General features: G+C 37.8%; 1 long non-coding RNA gene across 3 annotated transcripts in view; it reads left to right on the forward strand.

The window, feature by feature from the left end:
* LOC308633005 overlaps positions 1–16,622 on the forward strand; it is a 31,025-nt gene extending 14,403 nt beyond the window's left edge. The window contains exons 3-5 of one of the 3 annotated variants that reach the window (XR_014018677.1): positions 11,107–11,265; positions 14,649–14,849; positions 15,215–16,622. This is a non-coding gene — a long non-coding RNA (uncharacterized lncRNA). Of the gene's footprint in view, positions 1–10,270; positions 10,893–11,106; positions 11,266–14,648 lie in introns of those variants that run through there. The other 2 variants (XR_014018678.1, XR_014018676.1) reach the window with 2 other exon arrangements.

The raw sequence follows: 16,622 nt of genomic DNA on the forward strand, positions 1-16,622 counted from the left end.
CACTCCCAAAATAACAAGTCATATACAAGGATGTACTTATGACTCAGACTTTTTAGAGAAGACTGACCAGAAAGCTTCTTCTATCATACAAATGCTCAGGCACATCACCCAGGGAATTCATTATATAAAGGGGACAGTAATGAAGTCATTTTGATAAGTATACTGATTTAGAAGACTGGGATTAGATAGCTAATGAGCTTACAACCTGCTTAATAAATTTCTAGATTTAAATCCATCTTCAAAAATAAGAGAAGCAGGGCACAGTGGCACAATCTATAATCCCAGAGACTGAGGCAGGAGAATCCTGGGTTCAAATCAGCCTCAACAACTTAGCGAGGCCCTAAGCAACTCAGTGATACCCTGTCTCTAAATAAAATATAAAAAAGGGCTAGGGATGTGGCTCAGTGTTTAAGTGCCCTTGAGTTCAATCCCAGGTACAAAAAAAAAAAACAAAAAAACAGAATAAGAGAGAAGATATTGGCCACATTATATTCTTATATTGTGTGGAAGTATAAATATGTAACATGTAACAACAAATTCCATCATTATGTACAACTATAAGACACTAATAAACTGGGGCTGGGGATGTGGCTCAAGCGGTAGCACACTCGCCTAGCATGCGTGCGGCCCGGGTTCAATCCTCAGCACCACATACAAAATCAACGATGTTGTGTCTGCCAAAAACTGAAAAATAAATATTAAAATTCTCTCTCTCCTCTCGCTCTCTTTAAAAAAAAAAAAGACACTAATAAAAATGTGGAAAAAAAAGAATAACAAACAAGAAGCTTGTTGCATCCATTTTTTAAAGATATGAGCTTGCAATGGTAGTTCTTCATTAATGTTAGTATTGTGTACTTCGAAGTGGGAAAAATAGTTTTTCTAATAGTCATGAGTTCTTGTTTACAGACCAGAGCAGGATGAAAATTTTTTTTAAATATTATCTGATCTAGTGGTTGATTTTAAAATATAGATTAAGATTACCTAAAATGCCTGGAAGAGTTGTTTGGACTAACAACATGATCTTTGCATTTAAACCCACCCAAGTTGTATCAAAGCTTTAGTTTCTCTAATTACTTTTCACTGCCACATAAAGAAAAAGAAGCAGTTTTAGCAAAGCACATGGGTTCAAGGTCAAAATCTTAAAATTAATGGATGTGATAGGAATTAAATGAGTCAAAAGACTTAGTTCCCTGATTCCTGAAAGCATGAACTATGTATCCTTTTGGAAATTTCAACCTGACACTGGTGCTGTTAAAAATTTATACATAAAGAAGATAATTTCCTTTCCTATAGGTATACATTATGCCTTTTATGAACACTAAAACAATGAGGAAATGTTGGTCATGGAGCAAAATATCATTTAAGATTTAATTTAATTATGCATTTTTTAAAAGTATTTCATGGACACATTTTTGTGTAAGTTGTCATATTTTCTTGATTTTTCTTCCTTCTCTGCCTCCACCTAACATATTCACTTTGGAAATTATATGGTGATTACCATAAGGTTTCTGGGTGCTTTAGTAAATGTTTATGTATTTATAGTCAGAAACTTAAAAGTTATAATGCACACACTGGTTGGGAAAGGGAAACTTTTAGGACTAACATGAATATTGACAGCCAAAATGCTTTTCCTTGTCTCTTTTGAGTGTGTATGTTTTGTTTTGTTTTGTTTTATAACACCTTAGGTATTATTAGGTAGTTGTCAAAAGGAAGAGTAAATACAGAATTGAGACTATTAACTGGAGATTTTTTTCTCTACCTAGAGTTGTCCAGATTTGACTGACTACTAGAGTCTTAGGTGGGTTGGGAAAAGAGATAATAAAGTAGGAAAAACAGAAATCTACCACGCGACCTGCGCAGTGGTTTCATTAATGAGGTTCTAGGCATAAAGTTAGTTAGAAGAGATCGAAATAAAACACACAGACCAGTTACCTTATTTATATTGCTAGGTCCGAGACGGCTCACCTCTCTGGTTCCCACCTCTAGCCGCCCAGCAGGGCAGCGAGGATTACTCAGGGCTAGCAGGAGAGAGAGAGAGAGCGAACACGCCAGGGAGTAGCCTTTTATTTGGGGAACAAGAGATTCAGGGGAGAATTCCATCCAATGAAGGTTGAGGGGGGGCTGCACTCCAAGGTCAGGGTCAGTGATTGGGTCCCCGGGGTCAGTGGTCAGGCACACCCCCACACGGATGGGCTCTCTCATCAGGAAAGGGTCGGAAAAGCTTCGACAGAGCCAAAGCGCCTCAGGCCCTTAACGGGAGTCACCCAATCACGTGTCAGAATGGCTCCCCACATATTCCCCCTTTCTTTTCTTAACAATGAGGCAGCGGTTCACTGTCTGGAGTTCCTGGATTCTTGATTGGAAGAATCGCCATCCTATGGTTACAATACAAAAGAGAATTAACAGCAAAGAGAATAATCCAATAATGTACCAAGCCGAGTGTTTAAGAATATTTCCAGGGTTGAATCCATTTAACTCCTTCAATATTTGGTTAGCCAAAGAAGAAGGATCTGAAAAATCAGCTCTATTATTTTGAATGTCTTGGATATGGTGATGAAGTTCCAGAATATCCAAGCTATTATTACTATTTTGCCAAATACCTAATAAATGGTTTTTAACCTTCTCCCAATCCCAGAGAGAAGCATTGTACTTGGCAGCTGTAACACATACATACTTATAATTAGCATGGCATTTAAGCCTTTCCTTAAATTTTAAGGCTGAAAGTTCATTACCTATGTTTATAACAGTCGCCTCTAAGGCGTTTAATTTAGTCTCAATCCTTTCATCAATATTTACTTGATTACGTAGAGCCTTGGAAGTATTTTGAGCTAAATTATTAAGAAATTTTGCATGCTGAATATTCTGAGACAATGTCAGAGATGCAGAGACAGTTGAGGCAATAAAAGAGACCAGTGCTAAGACACCAACAATTATGACTCCAATAGCACGTTTAGGTCTTGTTAGCTGGGCATGAATTTGCTGCAAGACTTGTAAACCAGCATCAGCATACCATGGCTCTGAAATATTAGCAGGTAATAAAACAAAAGAGGGCTGATGAAGTATCAGCACTCCTTTTCCTCTATTATACCTAGAAATACAATTAGTTAGGTTGCACTTATTACAAGTAACAATATATCTGTCATCTATCCATTTAACTTTTACATTTCCAATAATTAAAACATAAGGAGATTGGACACAGGCTCTTAAGCCATAGCAAGATCCCTCTTTACAGTTCTTGCCGACAAATTTTGGTAAAGGTTTATCTGTAAAATGTAAATATTCTGAGGCAGCAATTAAATGCCAAATATCTTTTTGAATACCTCCTTCACTATAAGTCAAAATATTACTAACAAATCCTGCAGGTGTCATAGCAGAATTTCTTCGTAATTGTCTCTTATCAATTTTTGGAGACCAGTCTAAAATATACCCACTAGCTTTAGACACCTTATGTTGTACAGGAAAGGTATTTACACAATCCATCCATTTAGGAAAGGTGCCAATTTCAATTGTAGAACTATTTGGACAGTGGGGTATCGGTGGAGGTTTTGCAGAAATGACTGGCTTGTTATGGGAAAGTCCCATCTTAATTACTGATCTAGTATTAGGTTTTAAGTCCCCATAAATAGAATTATTTGTCAGTCTATGTCTACCAACCGCTGTCTTTTCTTCGAATGATACTTTTAGACAGCCAGCATGTTTATCATGTGACCAACACAAAGGTAATTGGGCACTGTAGCCAGAATAATTAAATCTAGTCACATGATTGGGAGTAATATGAGTATCTGTAAATCCTCCCATCATGAATGAGTCATTAGTAAATACTGGAATAGATTCTCCAGTCCACACAGCTGGGTGTACCAGGGGTGGATCTGGGAAATATGTCCAATAAGTGTCTACTTGATTCCCTTTTACCTGACAGCCCAGTAGGGCAATTACTGTCGCTACCATCAAGACTGGGGTGCTGTTCTTTCCTAGGCGTCGAAGTATTTGGGAAGCCTGGGTTGTTAGCTTCTTCATATCTTTCCACGAAATCAGGTTTTCGGCTGGTTCAATCTGGTTTTTCTTCATCTTTTTCCGATATCTCCTCCTTCTGGGTAGTGGCTCCTCCAGGTCGATCCTCAGTCGCTTGAATCTGGGTTCTATCTCCTTCATGTCTGATAGCACGTTCAGGCACCCAAATAGGACGGAAAGAGCCTTCTGGAAAGATACAAGCATGACCCTTTCCCCACATTATTACCGGGTCTGGACCCTTCCACTGACCAGTCTGTAAATCTATCCACAGAACTCTGCCTAAGGGGCCTGTTACTGAGGGAGACATTTGCCTCTCAGCAGCAGTGTGACCTTCTGTGTCACAGTTTAAAAAATTTAAAACAAATAAGGCATGATTAAGGCTATTTTGGGGAGTCACAATCTTATTCCCCCTTTTTAATTTTTGTAATTGAAGTTTAATAGATAAATGAGCTCGTTCCACAATGGCTTGACCTTGGGGGTTATAAGGAATTCCTGTTTTATGATTAATTTTAAACTCTCGGCAAAACTGTTGAAAAGAAGAGCTTACATAAGCTGGAGCATTATCTGTTTTAATCTGCATAGGACACCCTAAAACGGAAAAAGCTCCTAAGCAATGAGAAATTACATGTTGAGTATTTTCCTTAGTACGTGCTGTGGCAAAAATAAATCTAGAATAAGTGTCCACTATGACATGCACATAACATTGCTTACCAAATTGAGGAATATGAGTTACATCCATTTGCCATATTTGATTTGGTTTTAATCCACGGGGATTTACCCCTGATGGCAGAGATGGAGTGTGAATAACACACTTAGGGCATTGGCTTACAATCTGACGAGCTTGTTCTCTGGTAATGTTAAATTTTTTACGTAAGCTAGAAGCATTTTGATGATGTAAGGAATGGTAAGCTAGGGCACAGTCATATGAAGACATCTGTTGACAAAAGGCTACTAATTTATCAATTTTGTCATTACCTGAAACTAGAGGTCCAGGAAGGTTAGTATGGGCACGGATATGTCCTATGAAACATGGGTACTTTCGCATTAGCACTGTCTTTTGTAAATTATGAAATAATTCAAATAACTCCTGTGATGAAGTATACCCAATAACTGAGGTTTCAATATTTTTGGTAACTCCGACTGCATATAAGCTGTCAGAATAGATATTAATAGGCTCATTTGAAAAATAATCTAAGGCACAAATCAGAGCTTGAAGCTCTGCCCTTTGGGCAGAAGTATAAGAAGTTTGTATTACCTCTGTGTGAACACGGCTGAAGAAACCTGCCTTACCAGAGTTGGAACCATCCGTGAACACCGATAAAGCTTCCTCTATTGGATGAGAACGTACAATCTTTGGAAAAATAAGTGACGTTAATGATGCAAACTGTACAATCTGCCTGCGGGCTAGCCTGCACAATTTTAACCTTTGTCTTGGCTCTTAGTGCCTTTGTCTTTAAACGGCTCAAGGGAAAGGGAATTAACTTAGCCTCAGGCTGATTTTCCATTTGAATAGACTTAACAGCTCTTTGAATGCCTTTTAAAAGGTCTTCAGGGGGCCATGAACTTTGGCCCATATATTCAAAAAGACAAAATTCTAGGGCTGTCCAAGTTTTCTGTATATTTTCTATACTCCAGGTATTTCAGTAGAAAGACAGACTCTCTGTAACTTTCTTCCTAATTTCTCCCAAGTAAGTAAATTTGGAGACTCTTGGTCACAAAACCAAGGACAATATTCACCTACAATCTTTAAGAATTGTAATAACTGAGTTTTCTTTATCTGTTTTCCTTTCTGATTAATTATACTGTCTAAAATAGTCAGATACATTTCCTTATCCGTAGAAGTAGAATTTCCCATTTTAAGTAATTTAACGTCTCTTTCCTTCAATATCTCCAGGTACTTTTGTGACCCAACTGTCACCTCTTCCTTTATCTTTATTTTTATTCCTTATCTTCCTTTATCTTTATTTTTTTCCTTATCTTTATAGCGCGCTCCCACTCAATCTAACTAATCTAGAATGCCCCACGTTGGGCGTCAATTCTACCACGCGACCTGCGCAGTGGTTTCATTAATGAGGTTCTAGGCATAAAGTTAGTTAGAAGAGATCAAAATAAAACACACAGACCAGTTACCTTATTTATATTGCTAGGTCCGAGATGGCTCACCTCTCTGGTTCCCACCTCTAGCCGCCCAGCAGGGCAGCGAGGATTACTCTGGGCTAGCAGGAGAGAGAGAGAGAGCGAACACGCCAGGGAGTAGCCTTTTATTTGGGGAACAAGAGATTCAGGGGAGAATTCCATCCAATGAAGGTTGAGGGGGGGCTGCACTCCAAGGTCAGGGTCAGTGATTGGGTCCCTGGGGTCAGTGGTCAGGCACACCCCCACACGGATGGGCTCTCTCATCAGGAAAGGGTCAGGAAAGCTTCAACAGAGCCAAAGTGCCTCAGGCCCTTAACGGGAGTCACCCAATCACGTGTCAGAATGGCTCCCCACACAGAAAAGGACCTAAAATATAGGTTTATATATGTTTTACATTCCAAAATTATATATATCAATGACAGTGTGTCAAATTTCCTATCAGAAATAAGTTTTGATGGATAGATATGATGAGAAGTTTCCATTTCATAGTCACAAATTATAGAAACAGCTTAGGGACAAATATTTGCTTTGTTATTTTAAACTTTAATGAGTTGGTATATCTATTGATCTATTTAGTAAATGTAGTATGTGTGTGTCTGTATGTGTGTACCATTATATATATGCCATTGCTTTTGATCTGCTGTTTTATTCAGTAGTCTTTCTTGAATTTGTATGTTTAATAAAGTTAGGCTTTTATTTTTAAAAATCTTAAACAGTGCAATGGTAAAAAAGCAAGAAACCAAGCTGTATCATCTTCTAAGAAACTAAAAAGATAAACTTTGGGTAGTTTCATGGTATTGGGTAGGAAAAAATTATAGTTCATGACCTACCAAGGAAGAGAGACATTGATATGCTCCTACACTTCCTATTGATATTCCTGAAAACAATCTAGAAATGAGGGCAAACTAGAGATAAATCAACTCTCACAAAGCCTAAAAAAGCCTAGAATGATCTCAGTTCCTAATAGCATTAAGATGAATGATGCTACTGTGTTGACAAGAAAATTAAATCCTTATAGAGGATATATATCCTTTAAATGTTTTATTCTGGAATTAAAAGTAAGATGAGTCATGCTAGATGTGATCATTTTTTTGTGTGTGCATGGGATCAAAACACAAAAAAAAATCAAGAGAAAAACAGACAATAGAAATAGACATACGTGTAATATAGACATTGTAGTCATCAGACATGGAGTTTTTAAAGGGTAGGTACGAGTTTATGAGAAAAGCATTGTGAGATTACCAACTATTCATTTGGGACTGAAAATTATGCATTGGTATCAAAATCAATCTGTTCAGTTGTGGGGTTTTTTTTCTAGTAATGCTCTTCTATTTCTTCCAAGCTTAGACTACTTCTCAAAATCTGAACCTCAAGTTCTATGCTTTAAAGCTCTTTATCCCAGAACTGTGAAAAACCAGACTCCCTCAGCTCACAAAGACCAACAGTGTTTCAAATAATGATTCCCAAAAGATGATATATAAAGACCAAGATAGGACAATTATTATTATTATTATTATTATTATTATTTTGTGATGCTAGGGTTTGAACCTAGGGCCTGTACATGTATGCAAGTGCTCTGCCACCAAGCTACATCCTAGCCCCATCCTAGCCCCAAAGGTAAGACAATTTTGAGATGTATGTTTGGCACTGTTTCCCAGAGTTGTCCCATGGAAACTGCGTGTGGTAGCTGGCTTAGAAGTACATTCTCTAGGGGATGAATTTTTTTCTCTTTATTACTTCCCTATTTCCCTAGCAGTGTAAGCTGTATCTCTTAAATGAACTATTTTTATGCAAAGTCTGCTTTTTTTTTTTTCCAAAGGGTGAGCATAAACTGGGTGTGGTGGAGCATAAACTGGGTGTGGTGGTGCACGCCTGTAATCCCAGCAGCACGGGAGGCTGAGATGGGAGGATCTCAAGTCCAAAGCCAGCCTCAGCCTGGGTGAGGCACTAAGCAACTCAGTGAGACCCTGTCTCTAAATAAAATACAAAATAGGTCTGGGGATGTGGATCAGTGTTGAGTGCCCCTGAGTTCAATCCCCAGAAGAACAGGATTTAGTCAAATGAGGAAAAAAGAGACAGAGCTCCCACAGGGCCAGAGGGAACCCCATAGGGTTGCCTGCAAAGTCTGTTTTTTGAGGGAAATCAACACTTAGATACAAAGTTATACAGGTTTGGGCAAGGAGAAATGTGTCAAGTTTGCCAATTAAATATAACCAGGAGTGGGAGAAGCATTATTATAAATTTAACTATGCCAAACTATTGGGAAAGAAGAAAAAAGGATAAAATGTATAAAATGGAGATTCCAGCTCCCACACTACTATATCCCATTTATAAAATGTCCCTCTCTCCACTTTCATGGCTAAGTTAAATCACTTCCATACCTGCAAAATAACTAAGTAGTTAAAAAAAAACTCTGAATAGTTTTCAACAAAACAGTATTCAAAAAATATCTGAATACCCATCCCAATTTTTTTCCATAAATAAACTAGATAATTTGTCAAAAAAATGATGCAAGGTGATAGTTGAATTGTACAAAACCTATAAAAGTTCTTTGTGAAGGTGACAAAAAGACTTGTGGACATGGCCAAGCTCATTCTTTTGTGGGGTGTGTGTGTGTTTAAAAATAGATGTATGCAGGGCTGAGGGTGTAGTTCAGTGGTAGAGTGCTTGTCTAGTATGCACAATCCCCAGGACCACACACACACACACACACACACACACACACACACACGAAAGATATGTGACAAAATACCAATGGTACATAGTGGGGGTGGAGAGGTCTTATGCCAATTTCCAGTTTTTCTTCATGAAGGAATTTATGAATCCCTTGGCCATTTAAACAAAGAAATTGTTTCTTTTCTCATTCTATCTTGATTCTGTTCTCCAAGGATAATGATCTTCATCCATGTATCATACCCAGATTGTGTGAGGATACATCTTGTGTCAGAATTCTAATTCCACACACAGGAAGTTCTTAATCTGTAACTCTGGAACTGCTCCAAGTTCATTTGTTTATTTTCATTTTTTTTCAAAGTTATAGTGTTAAGTTTTTAGCACCAATATTACACTCAAAAAAAAAAATACTGACTTTCTGCTTTCTTGTTCAACCTGGGGCAGGCTTTGGTTTGTCCTCTCTGGCAGACTCTGACTGGCCTCTGTGTTCTGTTAGCCTCAGGAATCTCCTTTGCCAGCTGCATAGCCTGCTTGGCTAGGGCAAGAGAGAAGGGGTTTATTCTGCTCTATTTGGCATTAAGAGTAACTTCAAGCTGCAAGTGGATCATTCATGGTATTCTCTATGAAACACCATTAAATATTTTCTGACAGCATGTGCTCAGAGCAGTACTCTAATATTTCCTACCCACTAACTTGACTCCTATACTTAGAAATAAATTGATCTTGTTTGATAGTCATAAACATGTAATAAAAATAGGGAAAAAGTTATGGCCCATTTTACAGATGAGGAATTTGGATCTCAGAATTTAAATCAGAGTAAACAAGACATAAAACTATTTCTTGTTATAATGGGATGATAAAAGCATAAAGATTGCATGGATCTGTGTGCAATTTTAAACGGTATTATTGTGTAAAAAGATACATTAAAAAGTTAAGAAACAATTGATGACTGGGCTTGATGGTGCTCACCTGTATGCCCAGAAACTCACAGGCTGAGTTTGAGTTTGAGTTTGCAAGTTTGAGGCCAATCTCAGCAACCCTGTCTCAAAATTTAAAAAATTAAAAAGCCTGGGGATGTAGCTCAACTGTAAAGCTCCCCTGGGTTAAATCCCTAGTACCAAAAACAAAAGACAAAAAAAGACTTTACACACTGGAAAAAATATTCCCTGTATGTATCATTGAAAATGATAAAGATCATAGGAACTTTGTGAATAATTTAAATAAAAGAACTGCCCTGGGCTGGGGATGTGGCTCAAGCGGTAGCGCACTCGCCTGGAGTGGGTGCGGCCCTGGTTCGATCCTCAGCACCACATACAAACAAAGATGTTGTGTCCGCCGAAAGCTAAAAAATAAATATTAAAATTCTCTCTCTCTCTCTCTCTCTCTCTCTCTCTCTCAAAAACAAAAACTAAAACAAAACAAAAAAAACTGCCCTAATGCCAAATAGATAGGTAACTTATCAAAGAACAAATACATTGGACAAGAAATATATGAATTAATTTTTATAAGTGAATGCAAATTAAAACAATGATTTAGTAGACATTTGTTGTTTTTTGTTTTTGTTTTGTTTTTTTATCTATGCATTATTCCTTCTCTTAATTTGCTAGGAAAGATCTTTCTCCCACACTCCAAACATGTGGTTGTGGGAGGGCTGATACTGGCATTACAAGAATAGATATTTGTAATAGTTATCTATTCTTTCTGTTGCCACAATATCCACTCTCCTTTTTCGTTTTTTACTGTCTTTCTCCCTGTTAGTCCTTGTGATTTTGGTAGGGCTAATTCCCACCTCTGTGCCTGGGTAACACACAATCCAGTCTAAACTAATCAGATTATTTCATCCCTCTGGTGCAAGGGGTATTTCAGGGATAAACAGGAAGACAGGCCAACCAAAGTTTTCCTCAGAACTTTTGCTGAAGCTGTCAGAATTGAGACACTCCCTTTGAGACTCATGAGACTGACTGCTGCTGAGTCATTTAAGCCTGGAGCTGCCAGGAACCATCTGCCAACAGGCAGAGAAAGCTTGCCTGAGAGCGAAGCCAATCAAGAGGAGGGCAGCACAAAAGATAAAAGCAAGTACTTATGGCACTGTTTGTGCCCCTAGACCTAGCTATTCCTGAAAGAAGGACTGCCCCCCATAAACTTGTTAGTTGTGTGATTGCAAGAGCCAATATACTCACTTTTTTTTTTCTTAAACAAACTTAATTTGTGTTTCTAGAGTGGTATTAAAATGAGCTCTGATGAATGTAGGATTAAATCAACAGCAAAGATTTCTCTTTTTTCTAGACCTCCTTGGCTGAAATGATACAGGCCTAGAGTTATCTACAACCGTATCTCCCTCCTTAGGGGGTAAAAATAAAACAGCCTGTCTGCAATAGAAAAAAATAAGGGACATACAGCACATTCTCTGATGTCAGTTGAGTTCTTGAATCAAATCACCCTGAGGTCAGCATCCAGATGCATGAGGCAATAAATCCCACCACCCGCCCCCTGGCTTTTTTTTTTTTTTTTTTTTTTTGGCTTATGCCAGTTGCTAAAAAGTCTCAGTCATTGTAATCAATGTCATTTACTTGTTGTGTAAAGTCTGGACATTTGATATCCTATTGATATTATTCTAATACATATGAGATGTCAATTTCCCTCAAATTAAAAATAAAAATGATAATCCCTGTGTTGATGATATGCTAAAATATAGACTCCCACACCCTGCTGGTATTTGGAACATTTTGTAAATTAATTTGGCTATAGGCCTCAAAAGCCTTAAAAATTACACATGTTATGGGAGTTGAATAGATGGAGCACAGGGAATTTTTAGGACATTGGAAGTATTCTGCATGATACTTATGGTGAATACATGACACTTAACATTAGTCAAAACTCAAAGAATTGTATAATACAAAGAATAACCCCTTAAGAGAAAAATAATACAAGTGGAAGAAATGATTTACAGTAGAGGGGGTAGAGAGAGAAAAGGGGAGGGGAGGGGAGGGGAGGGGAAGGGGGATAGTAGAGAATAGGATAGACAGCAGAATACATCAGTCACTAGAATGGCAATATGTAAATTAATGGAAGTGTAACTGATGTGATACAGCAATCTGTATACGGGGTAAAAATGGGAGTTCATAACCCACTTGAATCAAACTGTGAAATATGATATATTAAGAACTATGTAATGTTTTGAACGACCAACAATAAAAAAAAATTAAGAATAACCCTTAACATAAACACTAGTTAGTAGTGTATCAATCATCTGTTGTAACCACAAACATATCATGCTAATGCAAGATGTTAATAATAGGGGAAACTATTAGCTGGAAGAAGGGTGTATACAAGAACTCTGTACTTTCTACTCAATTTTTCTATTAAGCTAAAACTGTTCTAAGAAATAAAGTTGAAAGAGAGACTTCACATGTTTTACCTACAATTCTTAAGTTATAAGTCTCTTCTAAAAGAAAAATAAATGAGCAAGAATGCAAAGATGTAAATAAAATAATTGCCACCAGGTGTGACTTGAGAGGCTGAGACAGGAAGATCACAAGTTGGAGATCAGCAACTTAGGGAGGGCCTAAGCAACTTAGCAAGACCCTATCTCAAAGTAAAAAATAAAAAGGACTGGGAATGTGGCTCAGTGGTAAGTGTGCCTCTGGGTTTAATCTCCAGTACCCCCTACCCCCAAAAAAACATAAAATAAAATAATTGTCATTGCAAACTACTATATGATCTAGCAATCCCACTACCAGGCAAATGTCCTAAGGAAATGAAATCAGTAGGTCAAAGAACTATCTATATTCTCATTTTTACTGCTGCTTTATTCATTATAGCTAGAATATGGAATTAACTTAAGTGTCCATCTATGGAGAAATGAGTTAAAAAAAAGATGGTACATATACTCAATTAAATGTTATTCGGCCTTTAAAAAGGATGAAATTTTATCATTTTGACAACACGGGTAAACCTGGAAAACATTATGTTAAGTGAAATAAGCCAGACATAGCACAAGAGCATCTCTTGTTGAGACAAGAGTGCATGTTCTCCCATAAGTAGAATCTAAAAAAAATTGAACCTGTAAAAGCAGAGGCTACAATAGTGATTACCAGGGGCTGGAGGTGGGTATTGGAAGAATGTTGATTAAAGAATACAAAATTTCAGTTAGACACAGGAATAAATTCAAGAAATATATTGTACATGCTGAGCATGGTGGCACATGCCTGTAATATCAGTTTCTTGGGAGGCTGAGGAAGGAGGTTTGTAAATTCAAGACCAGCCTGGCAATTTAGTAAGACCCTGTTTCAAAATAAACATTTTAAAATGAGAGATGCAGCTCAGTGGCAGAGTATTTGAGCATGCAAGAAGCCCTGGGTTCAACTCCCAGTACCCCTCCACACACCAAAAAAATTGTACAATATGGTGATTATAGTTAATAAAAATGTACCATATACTGGGGAAATTACTAAGAGAGTAGATTCTAAGTATGTACTCTACAGGAAGAAAAAAAGGAAGGGAATAAGGGAGGGAGGGAGGGAAGAGAGAGAAAAGAAAAAAGAAAGAAAGATAATTGTGTAGTAATATATATGTTCATTAACTTGTTTTAGACTTTCTACAATGCATACATTTTTCAAAACATCATTTCGTACACCATAAACATAAATAATTTTTGTCAATTTTTAAAAATAAGAAGGTAGCCAGGCACAGTGTCATATACCTATTCCAGAAGCTTGGAAGGGTAAAGTAGGAGGATCGCAAGTTTAAAGTCAGCCTCAACAACTTAGCAAGGTCCTAAGCAATCTAGCAAGACTCTGCCTCTAAATAAAATATTAAAAGGGCTGGGAATGTGGCTCAGTGGTTAAGCATCCCTGGGTTCAATCCCTAGTACCAAAAATAAATAAATAAGAAGGAAGAAGAGGAGGTGGCAATGGAGGAGACCACCCAAGAATAAATATCCTCAACAAGAGATGCTCTTGTGCTGTAGCTATACCTCAGCAGTACAGCTCTTGCCTAGCATGTATAACGCCATGGGTTCCATCCTTAGCACTGCCAAAAAGAAAAGAAAGAAGGAAGGAATGAAAGGGAAAGAAAAGAAAAAAGAGATACTCTGACCAGTGGAGGAGCAAAATTATGGCAAAATCTCACTGGGAGGAGGGAGGCGGGACATGCAAGCTAAATTTGCATCTATCTGACATCTAAATCAAAATGAAACACATTTGGAGATGTCAAGGTAATCACAAAAAGAACTAAAAGTAGACACTGTTAAAAGAAATTGCCTCTGGAGAACAAATTAAAGAACACAATGAGAAAGTAATCCGTCAAATCCATAGTATAGGACATTTCGTAGGACAATTGACCTCATTTCTCTAACAAATCAATGGCATGGGAGAAAATGAGAGAACAAATGACATTTAGGAGACAAAACAATCAAATTCAACATGGATACATCACTCGGGATCCTTTATTTGAACAAATTTTTGACAATCAGAAAAATTTTATTATGAACTGGATATAAGATGATGTTAAACTGTTAATTTTCTGGGATCTAATAATGACACAGTGGTTAGATTTTATAATATCTTTTGTAGTTAGACATGTCATAAAATATTTCTAGATAAAATAATATGCTGGGACTTGTTGTAAAATAGTATAGCACTAACTCATCCTCCCCCTGAAATAGAGGGAAGCAGAGAAAACATGTTAATTGTGGTAACATGTTAACTGTGGAAGCTGGATGGTGGGTTTCATGGGGTACACAATGCCATTCTCTCTGCTTTTATACAGAGTTTAAATTTTTCCAAAATAAAACACTTGTGTTTTATTGTTTTTGTTTTTCAAAGCAGGGGCCTCTGAGGAGTGGAATGGGATTTGGGAACAGTGGTACCAGCAAGATTATTTTATTTCCTTCAGTAAATATTTCTTGACTCCCTGCAATGTGTGAGGCACTGTTAAGACTCTTGGAACAAGAACAGACAGATCAAAACCACTATTCTCCTGGGGTTCACATTCCAGTTAGGGGAAAGAGACAACCAGCCACTGACATAGTAAGTATAATATAATATGTTAGTTATATCCCAGTTCTTTTAACTTTTTATTTTCAGACAGGGTCCTGCTTAGTTGCCCCGGCTATCCTCAAATTTTTCAAGTAACTGAAATTACAGGCATTAGTCACAGCCATGGCACCCAGCTTAATAAAGCTCTTTATACCTTTATCAAGCATTTTCACTTTCTTTTTTTTTTTAATTTATACCCTACATAATCCAAGTCATTTTTATTTAAAATCATTATTATTCCCACTTGACAGAAAACTAAAACTCTGAAAAAGTAAATGACCTACACCCAGACCCAGAGACAGCATCTGAATTTGAAATCACATCCTCTGATTATTACTTTATTACTTTTATTACAGGCATGTGCCACCATGTCCAGCATGGAAGCAGAGAGTAATATTACTAGTACTATATTACTATTATTACTCCACATTATTACTTTTATTGTTGACTCCTGTGTTAGTCAGCTTTCCATCACTGTGACCAGACTACCTGACAACAACAACTTAGAGGAAGAAAGGTTTATTTTGGCTCATGGCTTCAGATTTCTGTCCTTGGTTGGCCACCTCCATTGCTTTGGGCCTGGGGTGAGGCAGAACAACATGGCGGAAGAGTGTGGTGGAGGAAAGTGTCTCTGCTCATGCCAGCCAAAAAGCAGAGAGAGGAGAAGCAAGAGACAATATACAGTCCCCAAGAGCACAACCCCAATTACCTACTGATCACCTGCCAATAGTTACCATAATTCAAATTCTTGTGGAAAAATCTATTAAATTTTTTAAAAAATTAATTAAGAAATGAAAAAACATTACTGCTTTTCTAACTCTACTACCTTTCCATAGTTAATTGTTTCCAAGAGTCTTTTTCAATGTAAAAATTAGATTTAGTCAAAGCACTAAAAAAGCTACACCTAGTTAATCAGGTAGTTCAGAAAATCTGAGGAGGAAAAGAAAGTCTCCCACCTAAACAATGTCCAAACACATTTCACAGGGACAGTATGTATCCATCATCATTTTTAGTTCCAATGGTTGTCTGTGTAGCTCTAGATAATATACTTACACCTTTATATTCTGATCTTATCACCTACAGATTTCATCTACAGACTGTGAAGGGAAGGACTGAATTCATTTGCATTGCCTGAAAGCCCTAGGGTAGGCTCCTCATTAAGTCTGAGGCAGAGATTTGTGTGCTGGAGGTTTCCGGGGACAACTCTGGAGCAGTGATGGTGGCAGGACTGGGCTGCAGGAGGAGCTGACCTGCTGTGCAGTTGAAATAGAATCTTCATGGGAGCTTCAGAGTGGAGAGGGCCCTTCAGAGCAGTCCTGAATCGGGATGCGTAGGCCAAGCTCTTGCACCCCACATTTGACCAGTCGTTAGATGCAGTTGGGGGACATAAACTTCAGCAAGGCACCTCTCTTTGAGAACAATTCTAGAAGATCTCAGAGGTAAATTGTCAGTAGCCAGTATTTCTGGCAACTGAAAAATAAGTGTCTTGGCCCTTGTTATGGTTTCAATATGAGGTGTCCTCCAAAAAGCTTGTGTGTGAGACAATGAAGAAAGTTTAGAGGTGAGATGATTGGGTTATGAGACCTGAGCCTAATTAGTACATTAATCCCCTAATAAAGATTAACTTGGGGGGCTGGGGATGTGGCTCAAGCGGTAGCGCGCTCGCCTGGCATGCATGCGGCCCGGGTTCGATCCTCAGCACCACATACCAACAAAGATGTTGTGTCCGCTGAGAGCTAAAAAATAAATATTAAAAATTCTCTC

Source organism: Spermophilus citellus, assembly GCF_964194105.1.
Source record: "Spermophilus citellus genome assembly, chromosome: 13".
Lineage (NCBI taxonomy): Eukaryota > Metazoa > Chordata > Mammalia > Rodentia > Sciuridae > Spermophilus > Spermophilus citellus.